Consider the following 12,185-nt stretch of genomic DNA (forward strand, 5'->3'; position numbering starts at 1 on the left):
AAGGAATTTCCTGACCTTTTCCAGTTGAGTGCGAATGTGATTAGGTATGAACGACTGATAAGAGAAGATGAACAAATGAAAAATTCTAGTAAAGGGACTTATTACAGAGACCCAAATTTTGACGTTCATACCATCGACGACGAATCATACGATTAGGCCGAAATGTGTTTGGCCGAATTGGTAAAAGGGAATACATATACTTGTCCCATAATGGCCAAGCCTAGACCATCGGGCAAAGATGAGCCCATAAAGGATGGAAACATAAAGGCTAGAACGTTCTCGTTCGATGTGACCAAAGCTGACCTTATATTCGATAAATTATATAGGGATAAGCAAATAAAGCTGAGCGATAAGCACAAATTGCCAAACCCTGAACAAATAAAGGGTAAAAAATATTGTAAGTGGCATAATGCATGGTCACATTTGACTAACAATTGCTTGGTTTTCCGTCACGTATTGCAAGATGCCATTGAATCAGGACGAATTGCGTTCGATAATAAGAAAAAGATGGCAGTGGACGAGAATCCTTTCCCACAGCCACTTGGGGTGAACATGGTAACGTCTGGATTCAAGAACAAGTTGCCAAAATTCAAGTTGGTCATAGACGATGGAGAAGAGGATACTAAAACACATCCCAGTGTCTTCGAACGAATCAAAGGGAAAGAACCAAAAAAGGATGAAAACGTCCTGTGTGCAAGGTGTAAAAGGGAAGTAAATGGAGACACGGAGAAACCAGGGACATGGCAGCATCCTCATCGCCCTGCCTTCTTCCCAAACATTCAGCCTAGTAGAGGGCGAGGTACATCATTCTATAGAGGACCGCCTTTTGAAAGGCAGTTCAGACCAGCAGATACTGGAAGAACATTTAGGCTGCAACCTCGCCGGCCAAATGTATGGCATTCATTCCAGTACAGTGTAGGAAGGGCAATACCCTTCGATGAGATGACTAAGACCCAACAAAGGCGTTTTCAACGAAACTATGGACGGATGATGAGGCAGCAACAAGGAATGCCACATCCTAAAGCGCCTATACTACTCAAAGTAGCCAATCAAAACGTCCTCAAAGGTAGTAAAGAGACTGGTACAGACGAATGAATGAAGGAACTGCCAGAAACCTCTTCTGGGAGATCAAGGTTTGAGAGGAACAAAAGGGATGAAGAAGATCCAGATCAGCCCCTTGCTATCCAATTCGGTACGTTGCCTCCTGTCGTGGCCAATAATTACCTACTGGCCAATGAATTCAAGAATAAGGAAAATGAAGAAGAGAGGGAGGACAACGAAGGAGAAGCCTGCGTGCTGGTATGTGAAGAAGGCCAGACTTCTGGAGAAGCCTACAACGATGAAGAGGACGATGGGATGACAGACATTGAAGAAGAAATCGACCTAGAAGCAGAAAGGAAAAAGAGGGGAGTATCGCGCAATACTCTGTTTAAGCAACTACATCAAGAGGGAGTTCGCGAAGTAGACTTGTTGGGGAAGCCATCTGGGCGTCCTTTCGATTTTTACGTACTATACGGGACACCCAAAAGGAAGAAGAGAGTACCTAGCTCTGAAAAGTATGGGTCACCTCCAAGGATAATGTCCCTTCCCACAGGTTGGATAACTGATGAGGAAGCATTAGAAAAAAGTAAGAAGGAAGTTCAGGAGACAGAGGATCAGCGTGACATACTGCACGTCGACTTATCACAAGGAGATAATTCGACAGAAAACAAGCAAGAGGTGGAAATAGAGGCTGTCGAAAAGGTTATTTTTAAATGGCCAGCCATGAAATTGACAAAACACCTGAGGCCATTATACGTTAAAGCTCTAGTTAACGGCGTCTCAGTGGCAAAAGTGCTTGTCGACAATGGAGCAGCTATAAACACCATTCCATCTAGGATGATGAGGAAGTTCGCAAAGACAGAGGGTGATATGATTCCTATAGAAGTCATCCTCACTAGCTTCAATGGAGGAGCAACTTCAGCTAAGAGAGTTATGCCATTAGACATAACTATAGGTACGACTACTAGGACCACTGTCTTCTTTGTAATAGATGGTCCTACTAGTTACAACGTGCTCCTAGGGAGAGATTGGATACACGGAAGTCGCTGTATACCCTCGTCGCTCCATCAATGCCTGATCTTTTAGAATGACAAAGGTGAAGCAGAGGGGGTACAGGCCGACCATAGGCCTTTTGTCGCGAAAGCAAACTCGGTGGAAAAGTTCATGTATGAAGGAAACTATGGACCTGTCAGAGTAGTACAAGACGGGGAAGAAACTCAGGTTGTCGCGCAAAGTGAAGAACCATTCTCAGTGGACGCACTCACTGAAATGTTCAAACAAATGCGGCCAAATATAGTGGCCCTGGAAGAGCCAGTAATTGGCAAAAGAATAATTAAGGAGTCTTGAATGGACTTTAAGTTACAAAAGCAAATGGCCGACATTCAGGCCTTCAAAGCCAGACTGATGGCTTTCAATAAGGAATGAGAGGAAATACTTACAAAAGAACTGGACGACGAAGTGATGCGGATTGCCAAACCTGGATACGCTCAAGCACAAGACCCTCTGATTAAAGTAAATACTGGCGATGAAGGAGAAGATCACCCAACGTTCATCAGCCAGATGCTCGGCCAAGAGGTTAGTAACAAATTAATCGCTTTGTTAAAAGAGTACAAAGATTGTTTTGCTTGGGAATATGAACAAATGCCTGGTTTAGATAGAGACTTAGTGGAACATAGATTACCAACTAAGCCTAATCTTAAACCTCATAGGCAACCTCCTAGGCGTTTTGCTCCTAATGTACTCCCTGAAATTAAGAAAGAGATAGAGCGATTATTGAAAGCAGGTTTTATAAGAACAGCCAGATATGTTGAATGGTTGTCGAATATTGTGCCAATACTAAAAAAGAATGGTAAACTAAGGGTGTGTATAGACTTTAGAAATTTAAACATAGCTACACCCAAAGATGAGTATCCAATGCCCACGGTGGACTCTTTAGTAGATTCAACTGCCGGACATGTCATGTATTCTTTCATGGATGGGTATTCAGGATACAATCAAATCTATATAGCTGAAGAAGACATACACAAAACTGCCTTTAGATGCCCTGGGTCTCTAGGATGTTTTGAATGGGTGGTTATGCCTTTCGGGTCTCCCACGCTTGTTATGGTCCACGGATATGGTGCTTCTCAAGGCTTCTTAACTGTTCGAATTTCGACGCCCTTGCCCAGCATTTTAAAGTCATTGCTATTGATCAAATTGGTTAGGGTGGTTCTAGTAGGCCTGATTTCACATGTAGAAGTACCGAAGAAATCGAGGCGTGGTTCATCGATTCCTTTGAGGAATGGCGTATTACTAAAGTAGGGGGGCGAATAGAGACTTCTAACAAATCAGAAATCCTAGCGCTATCAAAAAGTGCCTTAGTAGGACCATGACCCACAAGGCGAGCATGCCACCTACGAAAAGCTACATCAGATTTAGGCCAAGTACAAATACCTCTTTCGCGAAGTGGTCCCAGCGGCAGAGAGTTTAGAAAAGGAGGGCCATGAGTGCAAGGAAACAGCTGACCCACCGCCGCCTATTCAACTGCCTCCGCATTGTTGAAGAAAGGACCCAAGTAAAACTCATTACGTCCAACGTCGGCGGGCGCGAGAAAACTTGGGGTTATGTATGGGCGACTCAGAAGTTTCTGAAAGTCATCAAAACTAAAGGAGTCGCTAGCTTGAGATTGTGAAGCAGCCATTAGAGAAGGAACGAAGCTTTTCAAGGTTACGTAACAAGGAAGTAAAAGATGAACAGTGAATCGTGAAAGAGATGCAAAAAATATGAGGCGTGGTTTGGTAGCAGTGAAATGGCGTGTTTGGGGTTTATAAGGGTTTGCAAAACGACGCACCTTTTCAAGTTATAGAAGGAAACAATGATTGAAATTCTTGGGAATTTTGAACGTTGCTGGAAATACAAAGTGAATATGGCAAAATTCAATAATTATTATTGAATTTAGGCAAGTTTGTTGAGGTGTATGTGGATGACATAGTGGTCAAGTCCATTAAAGAAGATGACCATTTCGAACAGTTAAGATGTTTGTTTGAACGAATGAGGCAATATAAACTAAAGTTGAATCCCTTGAAGTGTGCATTTGGTGTTAATGCAGGGAACTTTCTTGGTTTCTTAGTACACAAGAGAGGGATTGAACTTGATAAAAATAAAGCGAAGGCTTCTTAGAAGCCAAACCACCTAGCAACAAAAAGGAGTTGCAAAGGTTTCTAGGCCAAGTAAATTTTCTAAGACGCTTTATTTCTAACTGTGCAGGACGAACTAAGGATATGACTTTCTGTACGTCGGCCTAATGACAGGACGCACCCCAAAAGCCATCTGATCCTGCACGATTTCCATAATCTGGTTCTTCAACATGACATTGGGATCATATGGAATTCCTACAGGCAGATTAACCGGTTGATTTACATGAGGTCTGATGTTTGGTCCTTGATTGGCAACAAAATTACCATAATTAGGGCCATTACCATTAGCCTGGACATCTGTTCCCTCATTACCACGTGGAATATTCTGTCCATTGTTTAGGACATTATCTCTCACGTTTGGACTACCCCCCAAGTTAGGCATGCCATTACCATTGTTTTGATTTGGCACTGTAGTACCCCCTTGGTTTGAAGTAGAGGGACCAGAAAGCGGTTCCTCTATAAAAGAATACAAAAGATACAAATAGTGGATGTGCTACAAAATACAACTAAAGTAAGATGATCTCTTGGTTGATCGCTGAGTAAGTTTCACACCGCCTTCTTAAATGCATCGCTGCAATGGTGGGATTGACGAGAGAGAGGGTGTACTGGCCCCACCACCTTCCTAAATGCATCGCTACAATGGCGAGCAAAGAGGCTGAGAAGCACTCTCAGCAGGCAAGCTGAGAAGCACTCTCAGCAAGCAAAGTGGCCCAGAAGCAGCCCAAAAATTACCTTCCATCATTGACTTCTTGTGAAGAACAAAGAGACGATGGGAAGAATTTTGCAGGAAAGAACTTCGCTGCCGGCCAGAAAATATTTCCTATACCTCCCATACCAAAGGTGACATCAAGGTAAATATAAGGCGGACGGACTAAATAATCCATTTTTGAATCAGGTTGATCGTCAGAATGCCAAGAAATGGCAACAAATTGATTTCGAAGAAGAAAATGAAGAGATGAAGATAGAGGATGAAAAATGCGAAGCATTTATAGGGGGTGAAGATGAAGAGACAGAATCAATACGAGATCGCCCAAGAATTACTAGAAGAATTCGATCAAGTAGATCTCCAATGCGTTAATAGGGGGCGAATAGAGACTTCTAAGGAATCACTTTGGCATTTAAAATCACCGATCAATTAATGGATCACCAATTGAGAATCGCCCCTAATGATCACGTTTCTTACTCCCATATCTATCATTAGTTCTAGGCCTACAATTAAGGCTTCATATTCGGCCTGATTGTTGGTGCACATTCTGTCTAAGGTGAATGCAAATTTGTAGCAAATTCCTAAAGGATTAATCAACGCTACTCCTACTCCTGCACCTTTAGAGGTCTTTGACCCATCGAAATACAACACCCAAGGTTTTAATTCGAACGAATTGATTTCTAATTCGATTTCTTCAGGCATGTCAAGGCATGGATGATCGGCTAGAAAGTTAGCCAAAGCCTGATTTTTGACTGCCTTTTGAGATATATATTGTATTTCAAATTCTGATAAAACTAGTGTCCAAAAGCCTACCCTTTGGTGTAAAATAGGGCTCGAAAACATATACTTAACTAAGTTTACCTTAGAAATTAAATAAATGGTTACGGGTCGTAAGTAAGCCCTTAGTTTTGTACATGTGAAATACAATGCAAGACATAATTTTTCAACAGCAGAGTAATTGCATTCACATTTCGTTAACCGTCTACTTAAATAGTAAATTGCCCTTTCTTCACCAACTTGGTCTTCCTGCGCGACCATTCCAGCTATTGATTCTTTTTCAGCCGACACGTACACTTTCATCGGCCGTCCTTGGATTGGTGATACCAACACTGGTGGACTTGATAGATATGTCTTCAGGCTTTCAAAAGCCTTTTGATGTTCTTCTTTCCAGACGAATTCGTCCTGATTTTTCAGCTTTAATAACGGCGAAAAGATTTTAGTTCGCCCTGCACAGTTAGAAATAAAGCGTCTTAGAAAATTTACTTGGCCTAGAAACATTTGTAACTCCTTTTTGTTGCTAGGTGGTTTGGCTTCTAAGATAGCCTTCGCTTTATTTTTATCAAGTTCAATCCCTCTCTTGTGTACTAAGAAACCAAGAAAGTTCCCTGCATTAACACCAAATGCACATTTCAAGGGATTCAATTTTAGCTTATATTGCCTCATTCGTTCAAACGAACATCTTAACTGTTCGAAATGGTCATCTTCTTTAATGGACTTGACCACTATGTCATCCACATACACCTCAAGAAACTTGCCTATCATGTCATGAAAGATTAAATTCATAGCCCTTTGATAAGATGCCCCTGCATTTTTTAGGCCGAAAGGCATAACCACCCATTCAAAACATTCTAGAGACCCAGGGCATCTAAAGGCAGTTTTGTGTATGTCTTCTTCAGCTATATAGATTTGATTGTATCCTGAATACCCATTCATGAAAGAATACATGACATGTCCGACAGTTGAATCTACTAAGGAATCCACCGTGGGCATTGGATACTCATCTTTGGGTGTAGCTATGTTTAAATTTCTAAAGTCTATACACACCCTTAGTTTACCATTCTTTTTTAGTATTGGCACAATATTCGACAACCATTCAACATATCTGGCTGTTCTTATAAAACCTGCTTTCAATAATCGCTCTATCTCTTTCTTAATTTCAGGGAGTACATTAGGAGCAAAACGCCTAGGAGGTTGCCTATGAGGTTTAAAATTAGGCTTAGTTGGTAATCTATGTTCCACTAAGTCTCTATCTAAACCAGGCATTTGTTCATATTCCCAAGCAAAACAATCTTTGTACTCTTTTAACAAAGCGATTAATTTGTTACTAACCTCTTGATCGAGCATCTGGCTGATGAACGTTGGGTGATCTTCTCCTTCATCGCCAATATTTACTTTAATCAGAGGGTCTTGTGCTTGAGCATATCCAGGTTTGGCAATCCGCATCACTTCTTCATCCAGTTCTTTTGTAAGTACTTCCTTTTCCAAACAGTCCACCTTGTTGACTTCTCGGCCAATGCTTTGCTCTAACTCGAATACTGCCAACTTGTCCTTCAGCGCTTTTAGGGCAGTCTCTTCCTTCGCTTTGTCATTGCATTCCTTATTGAAAGCCATCAGTCTGGCTTTGAAGGCCTGAATGTCGGCCATTTGCTTTTGTAACTTAAAGTCCATTCAAGACTCCTTAATTATTCTTTTGCCAATTACTGGCTCTTCCAGGGCCACTATATTTGGCCGCATTTGTTTGAACATTTCAGTGAGTGCGTCCACTGAGAATGGTTCTTCGCTTTGCGCGACAACCTGAGTTTCTTCCCCGTCTTGTACTACTCTGACAGGTCCATAGTTTCCTTCGTACATGAACTTTTCCACCGAGTTTGCTTCCACGACAAAAGGCCTATGGTCGGCCTGTACCACCTCTGCTTTACCTTTGTCATTCCAAAAGATCAGGCATTGATGGAGCGACGAGGGTATACAGCGACTTTCGTGTATCGGGGGGGGGGGGACTCCCAGTCAACAGCTACCACCCTCTCCCAGTCAATATTCCCTATCTAAAGAGCATTATTTCAATGTATAAAGTCTTGCATCTTGCATTATTGAGTCAATGTTTTTATCATTTTCAGCATTACATCAAATTTACTTAATAGTAAGAAAATTAAATTAAACAAAACAAAATATCTAATTACTATGGAATAAATTTGATTTTCCTTGAATTTTAAAGTTGAAGGAATTTAACAACAAAATTCAGCTACCCCTCTCAATAACAAGGTTCAAGTAAAAGTAAATGTAAATGTAAATGTACCAATATGATATAATTAATCGTTTAGGAAAATATTTTCATAAAAATTGTCTAGGGAGATTTTAGCCCAGGCCCCTAAGTAAACTTGTACAAATGAGTCTCTAAACTTTGTCTGTAAATGAGATTTTAACCTTTAAAATTCCATCATTAACAAAAAATGTTAAAGTAAACCAAATAAATAAATAAATAAATAAATAAATAAATAATAATAATAATAATAATAATAATAATAGGAAAGCAATTAAGCAAATGTCACCACAATTGTTTATCCGCACTCTCTATTTTAACTTTTTAAATTAAAGAGTGAGTTTTTAGAGAGTCAAACTCCTTTATTCTTAATCAACAATGACTATATTTAATAAGTCATATATTTCAATATTCTACTTTTAAAATTATATAAACTATTTTAAATTGATTGGATTGAAATATAAAAAAATATTTTAAATATAATATGAGAAAAAATTAATATATATTTCTCGAAACAGCAAAATGAAAAGCCAAAATAACGAGTATTGCTAAAATATATAAAAAAGTTTTACTCTAAAAATTTAAATATGCTCTTTATTATGTATAAGACTCTTCATAAATAAAAAGAATCTCTTAAATTGTTGACTACAGATGCACAATTTAAGTAGGCATTATCTTGTAACGCAAAATAATAATAATAATAATAATAATAATAATAATAATAATAATAATATATGACATTTTACGTGACATAATTTTAATAATTTAAAAAATTAATAATTTTAATAATACTCTACAATGTAAGATATCGTGTATGATGACTACTATAATGATTAACTATGAATAACACTATTAAAAAAAGACATGCCATTTTTTTAATAGTTTTGTTACACTTATATTCTAGTGGCATACAATTTTGTCATTGTTTTGTGTAAATCGATGGCGTTAAGATTAATTAAAGTAGATTAATTATTTTTTTAATTGGGTACATCTCTTCTTTTTTATTTCAAAGAACCAAAAAAATGGCAAATAAGCCGTCTGAGGCTAATCGGCTTGCTGGGAAAGGCCAGGTGTACCTACGCATGTCTTGGAAATATATCTGCTCCTCTGTCTCCCTATTTGGTGCATGAGCCGTGCTATATGTTTACACTCCGCTCGCAAGAGGAGATCCTGTACTTTTTTTATTCGCGCGAGCCCTCTCTCATGTGAAACGGGTGTACAAATATCTATGTACAAATAGCAAATTTCTTAGTGCATCCACATAACATCTTATGAACGATTTGTGTCACATTTTCATTTGCAGAATCTAATTTATTGTGGATTCTTGGAATCTACTGCACCCCTTGAAAACACCTATTATTGATTAATTAATATTAACTGAAATAGAGATAAAATTCATCAAATATTCTTTATAAATTAAATTGGAGGTAAAAATAAATAATTTAAATAATTTAACAATATCTAATCTTATATAACGTTACATTACGTGCACTTAATTCAATGTCTATTAAATTATATTAATGGATTCAATTTAAAACTTGAATTGTGCTACACAGGTTCTGTAAGGTAAGAAACAAGTAGGATTGGATCCCACAATTTTTTTAAAAATACATGTGGGCCCACCCCCCAAACAGTGAGGGGACTGTAAGGCCCCTGTGAAAGAAAAACCCGTACGTTTTTTTCCTTAAAACTTATACCTAATTCATGTTGAAGTGTCTTTTACTAAACTGTTTTAAAACACATCTCAATAACAATCAATTAAAAAAAATTACTTTAACTAATCAACTTTTAAAAAAATTACTTTAACTAATCAACTTGTGCTTATATTTATCATATGCTTCCATTGAGGTATCATTTTCCTCTCCTAAAGTCTCACTTTTTAAGGTCGAACAATAGTTTTTAATTCCAAATTTCGTTGGATTCAAGAATAGTATCCGCTTATCAAAATGTAATTCTTGAAAAGTAAAATTTTAGCAAAATAAAATAAAAAACAATCAAACTTTATAAAAGACATAGCTTACACTATGATAATCATTGCGCTTATTTTGAAAGTCTATTATTTGTGCAGCCTTAATTTTTTCAACCAATAACCCAAATTAGTCGGCAAGTAGATTTTAAAAGTCGATGGATCATATAAAAATAGTTAACAATCAAAAATAAAAATAAAAAAAATAAAAATTGACACGCTGACAAAATCAGAGAAAACAAAAGGCAGATAAAAATTTTAGGCTGCTGTTTTCCTTAAAAATAAAAAATAAAAATTATTCTCTGGCCTGTTGGGGCATATCCCGCGATTTACCTCCTTCACAAAATTTTAGGAACGGGACGATGGGCGCTCTCAAAGTTGTGGTTCAACCATTGTTATTTTCCTTAAATAATTTTTGTTTGGTAGTAAGAGTAGAACTATTAATTTCAGTCGCTTAATATTCAAATTCAACTGATGAACATGTTTAGTCGTGAATCGAAAAAGAAAACCAGGTATAATACGACAAAATAGATGGCGTGTGAATGATGTGGGAACACGTGTCAGAAGGCAACTCGAACAAACAATTGTTGATGATTGGGCGATCCCCTGGAGAAATTAACGGCGTCAAACATCAGCGGGCCCACTATCTCATTAATTTATTATTTTATTTTATATTACCTCTAAAATATACAGTTTTATTACTGTCTAATTTCGGTATCTATCTAACATAATATATTAAGAATTTTTGAAGCCTCGTTTTCTCCCCCCAAGAAAAGGAAATAGATACGCAATTGGTATGGTCCATTCAATCAAGCATTGTTTTCACACATTACCTTGCGACATATTTAAATGATTAGGAATTAAGACAAATTTCATTTATTTGTTTATTGATTTTTATTGTTCAAAGAAAAATATTAGATAAAAAGATAATAATAAACCCCGTTTCTCGTCTTTTAACAAATCAAATTGTTTGCTATAGTAACATTCTTCACCATATATTCACATAATAAAATATTTTACAACCCTTCGGGACATAGCCTAGTGGTGCAAAGAATACGAGTGAGGTTATCTCACGCTTTGCTGGTAGTCGCAGTGTGGGAGTTCGGTTCCTGAAACATGAAATTGGACTTCTTGTAGGCGCAGTGTACAGATAGTTCTTGTTTCCTGACCTATTGAGACACATCTCTCGATTTACCTTCCTCACAAAACTCTAGGGGCGGGACGGTGGGACCCTTAAAATTGGGGTTCAACCTTTAATAAAATATTTTACACACAAATTAATAAAGTTTCTTTATATTTTAATCACACATTCTGCGAAAAATACTATTCAAAACTCTATAATTTCTCCCGTAATAGAAGACAAACAAACTATAAATGAAATTTTACGAATCGAAATATTCCCTATATAGATTGTAACCTTTTCTTCTGTGCAATTGAAGTTCTCTTAATTTTAAATTTTTTAGCCAACAATTTCAACAATATCTCCTTGTCGGAAACAACCAAATTCCTCGTCATCTCTTAAGCAGTTTTTTTAATCAGGATACTTGAAAGAAAAAAAATGCAAGCTTTTTCACAAAACTTTGACAATCTCAATTCCCAAAACAAATAATTAACACACTCCACCGTATGGGCATAATCACTTCAAATTAATATGAACTCTAATAATTTCATCTGTTCACATTGAAACAAACATGTTGAAAATTTATGGTGCAACCCTCTTGCTTGACTTTCTAGAGAACTCATCAGCCATCAATATCAATTCCGTCACACATCCTACAGCAATTTTCAATTTATGAAGCACTTACAGTCTTTAAGTTAATGATTGATTCCATTTAAAAGATATGATCGCTAGTCACGCGTATACATTATTTCAAAATCGTAATAGTAACTTAGAAAATCATCTTTATTTGACTCCACACTTCTAAATTCGACAACTTTCTCTCGCAAAAAGTCCAAGAATTAATTATTCAATTATCCAACAATACACTTACAAACAAATTTATAGTCACATTCGTTGTTTCCCATATAATGATCAATGTTACACCTTAATCTCAAGACGCGCACAAATTGACTTGAAAATGGGAAATAATTAATGTAAAATAACAACAACAATAATAATAGTAATAATGTTAATTATCATTATGCAAACCTCCCTCCGCGTTACAGGATTTGGATTAAAATAATTCTATATTTGAATAGTACACCTAATCGCAGAATATTCAATGACGATACACCTAAACCCGGTGGACTTTTTTTTTT

The sequence above is a fragment of the Olea europaea genome, chromosome 19, assembly GCF_002742605.1.
Source record: "Olea europaea var. sylvestris chromosome 19, O_europaea_v1, whole genome shotgun sequence".
In the NCBI taxonomy this organism is placed as follows: domain Eukaryota; kingdom Viridiplantae; phylum Streptophyta; class Magnoliopsida; order Lamiales; family Oleaceae; genus Olea; species Olea europaea.